Source organism: Xiphias gladius, chromosome 21, assembly GCF_016859285.1.
Source record: "Xiphias gladius isolate SHS-SW01 ecotype Sanya breed wild chromosome 21, ASM1685928v1, whole genome shotgun sequence".
In the NCBI taxonomy this organism is placed as follows: Eukaryota; Metazoa; Chordata; class Actinopteri; order Istiophoriformes; family Xiphiidae; genus Xiphias; species Xiphias gladius.
Window position 1 is genome coordinate 12,046,986 of NC_053420.1, and position 13,922 is coordinate 12,060,907.

The 13,922-nt window shown below is 39.0% G+C and overlaps 1 protein-coding gene across 8 annotated transcripts in view; it reads right to left on the minus strand.

Annotated features, from left to right (window-relative positions):
• The window catches only part of LOC120807483 (R3H domain-containing protein 2), a 61,047-nt gene that overhangs the window by 45,819 nt on the left and 1,306 nt on the right, over positions 1-13,922 (minus strand). The window contains exon 3 of one of the 8 annotated variants that reach the window (XM_040159585.1): positions 7,237-7,339. The exons of the other annotated variants lie outside the window; for them this stretch is intronic. The gene's annotated coding sequence lies outside the window, so the exon portion shown is untranslated. The remainder of the gene's footprint in view (positions 1-7,236; positions 7,340-13,922) is intronic. 8 annotated transcript variants of the gene reach the window in all.

Below are 13,922 nucleotides of genomic sequence, written 5' to 3' on the forward strand. Positions count from 1 at the left end.
GAAGCAGCTGGAGTTCCTGACAAGTTTGAAATCGGTATGTCTGATCTGTAACATACTACACACAAGTTGCTAATGCAAAGTTCAATAACATCAGTGAGGGAACATATGCCCTGTGACTGCAAAACAGTGTTCAAATTCCCACAAATAAAGCTAAACATAATTTAACCTTGCCACCTATCTGAATGCAGAAGCTTGTGGGATTGATCAGTATCTTGAAGCGAGGAAGAAATCCAATGTTCCAAGCTGCTTTGCGTTCCTGGCAAAATCATATCACTCTGCTCCCACACCCTGTTCCTATCTATAGTTGCTGGTGTCTTAAACCCTCTTCCACAGTCTTTTAACCCTCAAATAAGGACTGAAAACTTTTGCAATTTATCTGAGTGGTCAAAATGATCCTTGATCTGAGGGGGGCACCAAGAAATGTGTTTGAAGCATCTACTACTAATTAGTCTTGTTTTGTTTAGGGTAACCTTATTATTAGGCTATGTTAAAGTGAGGTGGTTCCTAATTTTTATTTTTTCTTTTAGCTACATTTATATGAAGCTGTACAAGCTTTACATGCATGTCAATAACATTTACTGGAAGTTTTTTTACTGAATGTGTATTTAGTGTCTATTATATCATGTTGCACCAGAGCAATCCAGCTCACCAAAGAACGTTCCTCCCAACCTTTGGAAATACGGCTAAAAAACTTACAGGTCATTGAGTATATTTATAAATTACTAATTACTAAGTACAATTTGTTATTAATTTAAGTACTGTCTTTTGTTAAAGCAAAACCATGGATTTCTTTAAATATTGGTAGAAGTGGACCTTTTCCTCAACAGAAACCAAATGACCTGTGACCTAGAGCTTCCCACAACCCGAACTCTTAAGACCCTGGAAGGGTTTGTTCCTCGGTTCTGCCCTTTCATTTTAAAAAAACATAACGTTTTGGATATAAGTCAATAGAAAAAAAAAAAAAAAAAAAAAAAGAGGACAAGGGGACAAACGCCATAATTTTCATGCACTTTCATTTTGGCTTTGACCGCCTCTATTTTTAGACCCTATCAAGCGCAAATTATATGCCTGGCCTGATGGAAGGCCAGGAATTATAAAGGCTGAATCAACTCACAAAATTCTGAAACTAAAAACTTGTAAGCATGCAGTTACCGCAGAAATGTAAATTTCAAAGCTATATTAATGAAATGACTAGCCACATTAGGACGCTTATGAAAAAAAAACTTGCTCACTCTTCAATATTGTAGACTCTCCATCAGTAGAGGTTCAATCAATTCCCAAGACTGACGCATATGCTTTCGCAAAAAGGAAAATTAACAATCAAAATTAACTGACGTTTTATTTTGTGCTAATGCAAAGCTTGTGTTCATTTTAAACTGAGTGTAACCTTTGCTCACATTTGAATGATATGATAAATGGATAACACTATGGATCCCGGGGCAAAGATTACTTCACTTGAAACAGTGTTAGGTTTTATATTTCTTGATCCAGTATTAAATAATCAATTTGTTTAAAATTAAAATTATTTATAGATGACGACCTACTTTCAATTATTTGGAGTAAATGGAGCACCAAAGCTTTCATATGCACACAATACTCCTACTAAAAACTGGCTCATTAATCAGTACAAACTTTTTGCAAGTAAAGTACGCAGACCCTCTCGTAAGCTCAATAAACCTGGTATTGGCAGTGTGAGCGTAGGCAAAAAAATCGCAAGGTTGTATAGGAAAAAGTTGCATCTGCCGCAACTTCAAGTACAATCATTTATTAGCAAATTTCCTTGGCGTTGGACAATGACATATATTCCTGATAGATCATGGTCTTATAAGCAGGTGTGATTTTTTGGCATCCAATGAGCCTTCAAACTGATGGCTGTATTAGTCAAACTGGACTTCCTAGATCATATGTCATCTTTCCACCAGTGTCTGTAGCAACACACCCACACCAATGCAGCCCCTTGGTGTTATTTTTTAACACACTGCTATTTTTGGTCTGAACATTCCCTAAGAGACTGAGAGCAACTTCTATCTACATGATGAAAAAGATGCTTTTAGCTATAACGTATATGTTAATTGGCAAACAGTTGGACATGTCCAGATGATAACCAATGTCCTCTATGATCTGCACAAACACTTCCATTTGCCACAGCCACAATTAATGTGGCTTAACAGCTGGCTGGCTTGGCTGCAATGCCAAAACAGTGATGGACACTTAAGTACTGCCAGCTTAACCTGGAAGTCAGGCATCCAGCCAGTCAACCGGCAAGGCCGTCTCTGTTGGGCCAGCAGAAAGTGTGGTCTCTTATAATTTGGCTTGTGCACTCCAGAACAGCCAGCAGGAAGGCAACATGCCAGTCAATTAGACATCCATCCAGCCAACATCCAGCCAATCAACACTGAGCTCAGTCTACCACCAAGCTTCCCCCTTAAACTCTTTTCAGAGCTTCTCGTTGTTCATTCCACAGACATATAGCTACTAAATATAGGTCCTTCATATCCTGTAGGCCACAGACCCACAGGTCAGGGTCTGAAAACCACACACACCCTAAACAAGATCTCTCTATCACACACCAGATGATATCTCTAGTACCCATCAACACAGATGGCATTAAAAGTAGAAACATGAGCAACCATAAGAGTAAGTCAGCACAGACAGATAAAACATGGCCTCTGTCCTTAATGCATTACCACTACACCAGGCAGTAAACGAATGCAATGCTCCGACAATGACAACGCTGTGCTAAAATAGAAAAATGGAGCTGATGACGACAGGTCCACTGTTGGCTGTACAAGCTGTGGACACAAAATGACATGCATACGATGTAAACCACTCGACAGATGTGTACGCTAGACTAACTAGGGCTAAGACTATATCTGAATACTGTTTAGTAGATTAGGGCTGTCAACGAATATTGTAAATTCAATTATATAATCGAATTGTTCAAAAAAAACAAAAAAATGTGGTAATGATGGAAGAGAGTTCAACTCGGGCGCAGAGAGACTGATTTGCACCTGGAGCAATCTAAAAAGCCCCGTTTGGAAATACTTCGGATTTTGGTGAGTAGACCGCAAAACTGTGGAACCTAGAGATAAAGTTGTATGCAAGCTATGTAAGCTACAGTTAGTCTACCATTCCAGCACTAGCAACCTGAGGGCACATCTCGAAAATATTCACCCAAGTAGTTATGTCTCTTGTTGTATTGGTTTGCCCTCTTATGGACATTATAAGCAAAAACAGATGTTTAAATGTTTCGAACCCATGTGGGGTTTTTTTTTTTTTTTTTAGAAGGAATAATTTTGGCCAGTTTTGACAGAGGTAGTGTAGACCCTAATCTAGTCACCAATCACCTACTTGACATGTTTCGAACTAAATTTCTAGAGCCTACATTACAACACACTTATTTGAGAGGTTTAAGTTCATAAGTCCTCATATAGTAAAGGACTCTTTCCCTTACTATGATCATTCATCTTCAGAAAATGAAAATGCTGCCCACAACATACACTATGCATGGTAAATTAAGAAAACCTTGACTATTTGTATTTTAAATTTGTTGTCATTGTTAAACTAATTAAATGCTTTGCTTTCTACTCACCCATTTCATGTGTGAGAGAGTGAGCGTGTATGGCACTGGCAACACTGCAGCCCCAGCATAGATTAGCAGGTAGTGTTAATTAGAGAAACTGCACACGGCAGCAAGTCACTAGATCACGTAACTGACCTGACAGTGGTGGTAGGTCAGCATGGCGCTGCAGTATTCCATCTGTTTACCTGTAAAAGCCAACCACTCCCAATACCTCTGCCTGCCTAAACATAGCAATTTATCTGTCCCTACCTTCTTCCAGTATTTCTTGTCTCTCTCTCCTTCAAGCTCCCCATCCAACTTCACAACCTTCTAATTATGTCAGAGAGAACAACTCCTAAACTTGTTTCGTTAAGTATACCATGTCCTCAATCCTTCAATCTCAACTCTTCTGTAGATGTCATAGGTAGTGGAGATGTGATTCTTCTGGGATGATGAGGGCAGCATAATAATCCTACAAGTGTTCTACTCTGATGTCAAATACAAAGGGACAAGGAAGAAAGGAAGACAGACACAGTTACAATAATAACAACACATGGAATGGTAGCAGCAAGTGCAGCATCAGGTCCACAGCAACTTGTGGAAAAATACACACCAAGAGTCGATGCATTTGAGGTGGATCATCAGGGACAAGTTATAGACAACCATAGGCCAGTATCCAACTGGTGTCACAGTGCATTTCGAACGAAAGGAAGTAACCCTTCAAACTTCCCTATGCACCTCAAAGACAGGCATCTGGATCTGTACACAGAATTCAGGATGAGTTTCAGTTTTTAAACTTATATTAACACCACATCGTCCTGAAACGTTACTGTTATTGTTTGTGAATTGCCATAGCTGGCATCTGTTGTAGCAACACTCCACACACAATGTCCAAAAAGGCTAATGTTATCTTGTTCCGGCAAACTTAGCGTTAACTCATCATGTGAGCTGGTTGCTCACATTAGAAGGCTACCGTCATTACTGTTCAGTGCGTCAAAATACAATGCTGACTTTTTAAATGAATATTTTCAAACTGTCACTTTGTTAGTCAATTTAAAGTACTGCTTGCACACTTGGAGGGGTGTGTGCATGTGCACTGTGGTATCAAATACGGTATTGAGAATCATGAAATTTCAAATGGTATTGTTACTGACTACCAAATTTCTGGTATGGTGGCATACCTAAACAGTTCTATCATTTATTTATTGACTTCTGTTTTAAAAGGCAATCTAATGGCTTTAGATGCCTCTAAAGCCATTAGATTGCCTTGCTTTCTCTCAGTTGCTCCCTCTGTTTGTCTCTTCAAAAACTTGAACAAGTGGGTATGTCTCTTCCAGTCTCTTCTGAGCATAGGACAGACACAATGTTGGGCTGGCTAATTTACACCACACTGTGTTTAGCCCTTTTTCACGTCAGCCCTAAAGCAGAACCTAAAGGAAAAATTTTCTCTTTATTGTATTTCTTAAAAGTTTCACCTATGTGTTTAACAGACAAACATCCCTGCTACTATTAATTATCCACATTAAACCCCTGCTTGGCACCCACTACATCTACAGTATCTGCACTGCAATCATCTTTACATTCTGAAGTAACTGATATTATTACATGAATAAAATCAAGGCCTGTGGATATACCAAACATTATTCACACATACAAAAACAAGCATTAACACCATAAAAACTTGATAGTTGAAGGCAAGACAACGAAAAATTCAACCGAAGAGAGAAATATGGAGGGAAGAGGCTACTAGAAGGGATGGGGGGGGTGTAGGGTGGCTTTTACTTAACAGAATTATGGAGGTTTTCAAGCATTCAGTCACTATATTTTTGCTTCTGTGTTTGTTAAAGTAAATAAAAATGTATGAGGATTTTTTTTACTAAAAATTCCACGAGAAAGTGTGAACCATCTAATGTAAAGGCAATTACAGCAGTAGTTACTACAGGGGTTGCTATTGATTTTTTGCCTCCCTTCCTCTCCCTCTCTTGCTTCCTCTCTATCATACTAAGTCTTTTTCCCACGCACTGACAATTAGTATGCAGGAGTGAAGCTGCAGGAACACCAACTACCTGGGGAGCAGAACTCTAAAGTCACAAACAAATGAACAACAAAAGTAATGGTCATATGCAGAGACAAGGGTGCACACACACAACTTATTAATGCAAGGGGATGGAATACATTATGTCAGTCAGGGCTAAGCAGCTAGCTTCAGCCACTTCAGCCATCCATGTATGTACTAATTCTAACATGTAGACTAACAGACATCAGGAAGAAAACAGAGCATTAGCTCTGGCAACCTGACACCAATTGGGTGGCTTTTATCTAATTTGGGGGTTGCTAGGGTTGTTGTCTCTCCGTTTTGCATTTCTAATTGACAAGAGGGCAGAATCATGGGATCGTCGTCATTTTAGCAGCCAAAATCAAGCTAGCTGATTTAGGGTGTTTGCTTAGGACACCGATGCATCTTTATTTGTTATAAACATTGTAAGATGCACACGCAAGTACACAAACAGGCGGTCCTTATATAAACAACCCATATACTGCACAAGACAGTTCTGGGCCGAGGGAACAAAAAAAAGAATAAAAGGATTGTGAGTCTGATTTTGCAATACTCTAACCATCTGAACAGAGCAGGACATGGAAGAGCCAGGTCTTCTAAACCTGAAACAGTGCTGAGGCCCTGAGAATGGCTTGCTATTTATAGCGACAGATTTTTTTTATTCAAGAGGGCTCTGCTGTGCTTTCTCTCACGCTTGTGCTGCCTCTCTCTCACCTCCACTCTATTCTCTTTGTTCCTGCACAGTGTGTTCGACAAATAAAGGGGGGGGGGGGGGGGATCACTGACATATGCAGGTATAAATGTATAATCGCCTTTAGAGAGAAAAGGAGATTTCTAACTTCGGATCCATTCATAAACGGTAATAATCATAATCCTTTACTGCATTTTCAAGCCAAGAGGATCAATGAGCATGAAATTCAGGGTCTCTTAACACAGGACTTCCCACATGCCTTATGTAAGCCCATAGGTTGTCCTTTTTTACTGTACCCCTCCCTCCCTCCTCAGTATGACAGTGTTGCAGAGTGACGCCTACTTCTTAGTGACTCTCCACCCCCACCAGGCCACCTCGACCCTCCTCCCTCCCTCCTCTCACACAAGGAAACAGTGGAAGGGAATTCCTCATTACCTCAGCATTTGCCTCACTAAACACATTTTGTGTGTGTCTGTACATACATATAAGAACATAAACTGACCACTAGGTGCACACACAGTCAGCATTAAACCATCACCAATTAGATACTATTTCTCAGCCTCTAACGTGTAAAATAGAAAACCAAAAACATGTATGTAAGACCAATCTTGGTTCTCCTTTCAACTTTACCACACTTTTAAAATCAGTTGCAGTTATATAAGCAGAAACAGTATGCACAGTATAAGAAATGATCTTCCAGCAACTGCACTGTTACTGGGGCATAATTAACTAAATTGCAGCACAAACTATACAAAGAGCAACAATGAAAAGAGCCAAGATAAGTAGCAGTTATAACAGCGGCACCGGCGGCATGTTAAAAGCAAATCTCAAGAGTTGAGAAAGGCACAAGAACAGGCTACATCTCACCTAGAAATTATTAACACCCACTGACAAAGACACTGAGACATACACACAGCACATGCTTACTGTATTTAGAGTTCAGCTCTGTGGATATCCAGCCAAGTCGGATCAGGTGTCTCACAGATAAAAGCACATTATCGCAGGAGAAGCAGCAGCAGCAGAAGCAGCTCTGGACAGAGACAAAGCTGGTATTAGTTGTATCTCGTTAAGTTGTAAAGATTAATGAATTCCATTTCCCCAGTATGTAAATAGCTGACATTCAGGGGTGTTTAGCTCTGTCACTTTCTTTAGCTCATTCTACTTTCTTCATCTTCACACTTGTCTCGTTCCCTTCCTGTCTGTAGGTACCAACAGCTCTGTTTTGTTAATGGGTTGTAAAATGAACAGAACATTCTTTTTTGACTGCCCCCTTTCTTTTTCTGAATGAAGCACAAGCACTACAGGAAAACGGAAAGCCTCGCTTGCTGGCTGGCTCTCTCTCTACTGCTCTTATGCTATCATGCGCACAGTTTGCACCGCTCCCTTCTCCTCCAACCCCCCCTTCATGTGGATTCTCTCTCTCTCTCTCTCTCTCTATCCCTTACATATTTTGTTTTCTCTATGCCTCTGTGTAACAATATAATTGCAATGACAGCCAACCCAGGGCTCACAAAAATCTCAGCTGTTTAAAGGGCTACTTGGATTAGCCAGTATGTGACTTGATACAGCAGCAGGATACTTACGAGAGGTTACAGTTAATAGATTTATTCTTTCACAACTACTTTATTAAAAAAAAATAATAATAATTGATTAAAAAATAAAAACACATTTTTTACAATAATAAATTATAAAAAAAATACCTTATAAAATAACTTCAAAAAAGATTTAAGCCTCTATCTGCAGACAAGCAGAGACACAATACGGGCACACTCTAGTCACCATTCATGTCTCTCCATTTCACTGGAATATAGGAGTTGGTAATCTGTAGCCTGTGTCCTGGCAAACTGAGCTTAAGGTGTTGACAGCTGCTGGTGAAACAGAGCATTGCTGCAATTTTCAAAAATTAAATAATAAAAACAAGAGGTTTTGAAGGGAAGCTATTGGGGGAATATAGTGAAACCACCTAATTAGCTAGGAAAAACCTTAATCCCATAAGACGACATATTTGGATCTTCTCCCTGCAGCCCCCTCACTGCAAATGGCAGCTGAAAGATGCAGTGGAAAAGAGGTTGTCAAAAGTTCAGCATCAAAGGAAATGTCTATAGGGAACTCTACATAAGCTAGCTGGAGTCCAGGGATGTCCGTCTCATATATAGTTGACTTGACAGCATGGGTACATGTGCTTCATTGGGCACCTAGAAGATGCCAAAATTTGGCACCAAAATTTGAACAAATGTGCGGCTAAGTTAGGCAGCGTTCCAGCTTTGAATTACTTTTAAGTAGGAATGACCAGACTAGTCTTTGATAGTGCCATCAGTAGTTGTGAATATTTTGGCTGCAACTGTAACCCTGGATAACCAGTAAACCATGTCAACACTCTACTGTATGATAACCAAGGAAGGTAACCAGACCAACAGTCATAGTTAGGGATGAACCCGTGTACGTGTTAAATCCAAAACACATCAGAAGATTACAACCTGCACCAAAACAGCGGGGCCTGTTATTTCTTTGGTGCTCCTTTGTACAGGTGGATACATCTCAACATAACATAACCCTGTACCATTTTCCAGCATTGACACTGGTCAATGCTCCAGAAATGAATATTTTTTTCCACAATCAGGCATGTGTACACTGATTATTTGTCTTCTCAGGTGATAGCACATCTTCTGTGGTCACAGCAGACAAGGAGAAACGTACTGCTAATGTATAAATGTATCATGACATATGTGACCCAGTCCTAGTATTAGAATTTTTTAAAAAGACACTTCCCGGCAAATCATAGCTAAAGGGGTTGGCTCTCAGGTAAGGAATTAAGTGAAAAAACCCCCACAAAAGACAGGTTCATGTTACTGGACTAAAAATTATGAATTTCCACAATACACTTAGATATTAGCAAGAAGAAAAGTGAAACAAATATGCTCACTGAAGAAGTAAGTGCTAGGTCCTGAAGTAATCCTTCACAGTTTCGTGAGGGATTGCACTTTGCACTATACAAAATAACATTGGTAAAACAAGGCTTATAGGGAACAGACTTGAATTGCTATCTTTCTCATCGTCCTTTAGCCATTTGACAATGTAACAACCTTTGGCTACCAATTTCTGCTCTGCCCGACGTCCTAAGGCTTATTGCGTTTATTTATTGTTTTAAATCCATTATATGTGACAGCACATCTCTGGTACGACTGCGTAGTAGATGTATAAGTCTTTAAGAAATGTAAAGGCATGCACATCAGACACAACACTTACCACTACATTGAAGTTCAGCTGAAATCTATATAGTGAAGCAAACTAATCATCAAATCTTTAATTCAAAGGGCACTAAAATGGTCTCAAGCACTACAGCTTGAGGAAGAAAAAGGACCTATATACCTGTAAAAGCACCTTGAGTGTTCTGAGTTTGTCAACAAAGTCAGTGTGCCACTTACATTATATGGAGCAAATCTCAGATTTGACTCTTCACAATAAGCGAGGCAATGTTCTCCTTCGGCTTTGGGATAGAGTTGCTCTTGCTTACATATCTGTCCAAGTGCATTTCACTGGTCTATATTTCTTCTGTTTTTGAATATACATTATATTTCACTTTAAATTGTGTATGTTTAGCATAGGATCAGCATTGTGGCTCAGTGGTTAGCACTGTCACCTCACAGCAAAATGATGATATCTGGATCCTGCACAAAATAAGCACAGAAAATGGATTAATGGATGGACGTTTAGACCACAACTGGCCTTCGACCCTTACTTCGCCATGTAAAAATGAGAAACCAACCACTGAATCTGCACCCCTAGCATGACCCTGGAAAAAAGGGTTGTCTCAGGTTGAACACATGACTGGAATAAAGGGGATGGCACGTACTAATGCCACCTAATATGTCAGCCCAAGTCCATCACCTTCTTCTGCATTTGGGCAGCCAGGTAGGCTCATTAACAGGATGGTAAGAGAAGAGGGCAAAGGGCTTAAAAAGAAGGAGGGAGAAAGGGGAGGAGCTGAGCAAGGATCAGTAGCCAGAGATACCACAAATAAACCATTTGTGAACACAATCACCTGACAAGGTGCTGCAGTTGCTACACACAGTATGTGGCTGAGGAAAAGCTATTAAGACAGAGAGCAAACGTACAAACAGGCCAAAATAAGGCTTTATTAAATATGACTTTGTTAAAACATACGTTTCTTATTGACTCTTGATTCAGCATGGATTGAATGAGGCCTACTTTTGGTCAAAATCTTTTAATAAATAAAGCTACACTTGCAGTAAGTCAATAGATATTCATTCTAAAAGCCTTAATAAATCTACCTGAAAAAAAAAAAGAAAATAACAAAATAGAGCTTTGTCAACTGATCCAACGGTGAATTTCAACATGTGACAAATTCTTTCACTTTGAACTATCATGCGAAAACCCTCCAGCTTTGCAGCAATAACACTGAAGTCAGTCAGGCACCTATACCCAATCCAAGGCCCAAGTTACGGCAATGCAACCAGTCACTTTCCCTCTGCTCTGATCAATAATTTACATCAAAGCAAGCAATGAAAGATACATATGGAAACAGAAGATTGAAAAACAGCGAAACATCAAGAGAAAAGTAGCTCAGAAAATAGAGAACAGGACAAGAAAAGAAGAGGGACAGAGAAAGATGGAGAGACAGAGAAACAGAAGAAGGAGTAGTTAAAAGAAGAGAGAGATAGGAGCAGCAGCAACAGCACCACGCTTGGTGCTCTGGCAGAGATCTATAAATAGCTCTTCAAATCTATCTAGAAAAAGGCACTCTTCTGCTTCTGCAAACAGAGATTCAGAGACAGAAGCAGATATGGATACCTGGCTGCCAAATAAATGCAGAGATCATGTCTTATCGGATAATAGTGCTTATTTCAATTACATCTGCCTGTAAAATACAGCATTAAAACCACTCTAACCATCTTGGCTTGTATAAATATTTGATCATAGGACGTGAATACACTAAAAGGAAGTAGGTTAACTCCAACACATAAAATCACATGTTCTACTGATTTGTTTATAGTCATGCATCCTGCAAACTAGTGTTGTCAAAAAAAAAACTAAATTATGACTTTGATAGCTAACCAAATATCTCATTATCATACTGATGATACCACGAGCCTGTTCTCATTCATTGTAATTTTTAAATGTAATTTGACTAAATAGAAAACTAAAAAATGCCCTCAGTAGAGCACAGACCTCCACCAAGGAAGTGTATTGATACATTTGTTTTCGGTGTACTTTAGGGCAATGCTGTAGTGTTCAGGCTAACAATCATGGGTTTGAGCTTCATCACCATGAAGTGCCAGGCTTACAGTTTGTCATTTATGTTTATTATTTTCAATCTCAATAAAATTGTATTTACTGTATGTTATTTGGTGTTAAGTGTTCTTGTTTGTTTTTTCGTACATATAGGTTTGTTTTTGAAAATGAATATTTGTTTATAACATTAATAATTGGATTACTGTAAATATAAAGATCATAGTATTATTAAAGACTTGAATGGTCTGCAGTAATCTGAGGTCCCCTATAACTGAGTTTGTGATTTCTTTTATAGTTCGCTTTATATTTGCAACCAGTTATCACTTATTAAACAGCATTTACTAAGATTTAATACACCTTCTTTGTAGAGGTCTGTGCTATACTGAGCACATTTTCTTGTAACAGAAAAAATATTGACATACCATGATTATCATTACCAGTACTAACTGAGTATAAACTTATCATTTATAACTGGTGTTACTGATCTGCATACTTGTGAATGCCTGATTTTTAGCAGCTTACAAGCTATGCAAGGTAATGTTACTAATATGAATGCTGCATTTGCATATAGAGATGTTTGTTAGTCAAAAAGATAAAACAAAATTAAACAGTTATCATTGTCCTTAATTACCTCGTCAAACTCCAGTAGTGAAAAAAGTTTACTTGTCACAAAACAAATCACACTTCTTTGACTTATATTTGAGGGCATGGGCATGATATAATTATGTTATCACATTTGCTAACCTGTTGCTCTTTGAATTCTTAGAACAGGCTGGCATGTCGGTCATTGAGATGCTTTGCCAAGCTGGGCGTGTTGGCTCCCTTGGGCTGCATCTTCTACAGATGGGCTTTGTGGTGTGGGCTTTCCCTTACTGTCAGCTATGCAAGTGAAATTATGCCACATTTCATTTAATCTGTCTGCTTTCTTGACAAGCCATGGACAGTTGGTAAGAGAGTGTATTTGCAGCCATGCCTCTCATTTGGTCGCTTTCACGGTGAGTGGAAGCAGAGCATAGGGAGTGCAGAGTGTGGAAGCAGGGCACTGCAAGCACACACTGCCCCGCTGTTGACCATCGATGCAAGTGAAGGAAATACAGGACTGTTATTATTAAAGTATCGGTACTAATAAAATGGGGTATAGTACCTTTTTTATAGCAGGGTATCGCAATACCTTTCTTGTACTGGTATACTATCCAACACTATTGCAAGCCAAATACGATGTCAGATGATGTCATCTTTTTCTTTGTGTCTGGACAAAATATTAATTGTAGGTTCCTTCCCTCGATTACATATATTATTTCAAAATTTCAGATTTTTCAAAACTAATTTCTGACATCTTAGGGTTTTTTTGGATGTTCATTACAAATTTCAACCTAATCCATTGAAAAATAAGCAATTGGTAGGGTTTAGAATACACATACAAAGAATAGCAAAAATCCTGAAATTCAAAAAGTCTTACCTCAAAAATATTTGGAGTAGAGCTATAGGATTTTGCAAGGTTCCATGAATTAAATAAAAGTTTTTAAATGAATTTTCGAGACAATCAATGACATGAGCTCGGAAAGGTTCTTTTCTGGGTGAGTTGACATGGAATGACCCATCGTTCTCATTGAAGGGCCTTAGCTACAGCAGCCTGTTGATTCAACGACTCACCTCAATCAGATCTTACTATAGGTAAACCTTTTCTCAATTATACTGCCTTACATCAGTAACTGAACTCAGTATTAAATAGGAAAGATAGATGCCCCATGTACTAATGCAGAGAAAAGAGCTGTGATAGGGTCACATCTGGTACAAAACAAATCACTGAGTATACCAATGCTTTCAACCTGAAATTGGCCAGGAGGTGTACCTCCTTAACCTGTCCCTGATCTCACTCAGGACAGTCTAAAAAGGAACAGAAGACCTGATATTTTCAAGGCAATCTCAGCATAAAACACGACCAGGTTGGCAGTCCATGCCTGTCATTTGCCAATTGTCAAAATCATATGACTGGCCAATGCCAACTGATATGAATATTTATGTTTTCAGACACACATGCCGTTTTCCCAGAGCAGATGTTTGAGTCGCAGCCCAACAATCTGTGCTGTAATCCCACCTTGTTTGACACAACGGTCTTGCCACCTATTTTCGGATTGAGTGTCAAAAAGTAGCCCTAAAGCCAAGACAGAGCGATGACCATTCGTCAAATATTCCTAGACAAACCCTATTTCATACGTGAATTCTCTTCAGCCGTGTATTTTACAAACTATGGACTGGAACACAGAATGAGTGACAAGCTTGTTTCTCTTTACTCTCGTTAATTGTATAAGAATTGTGCTTTACTGAGCTAAGGCCTAACACGATAGATATAACTTTAG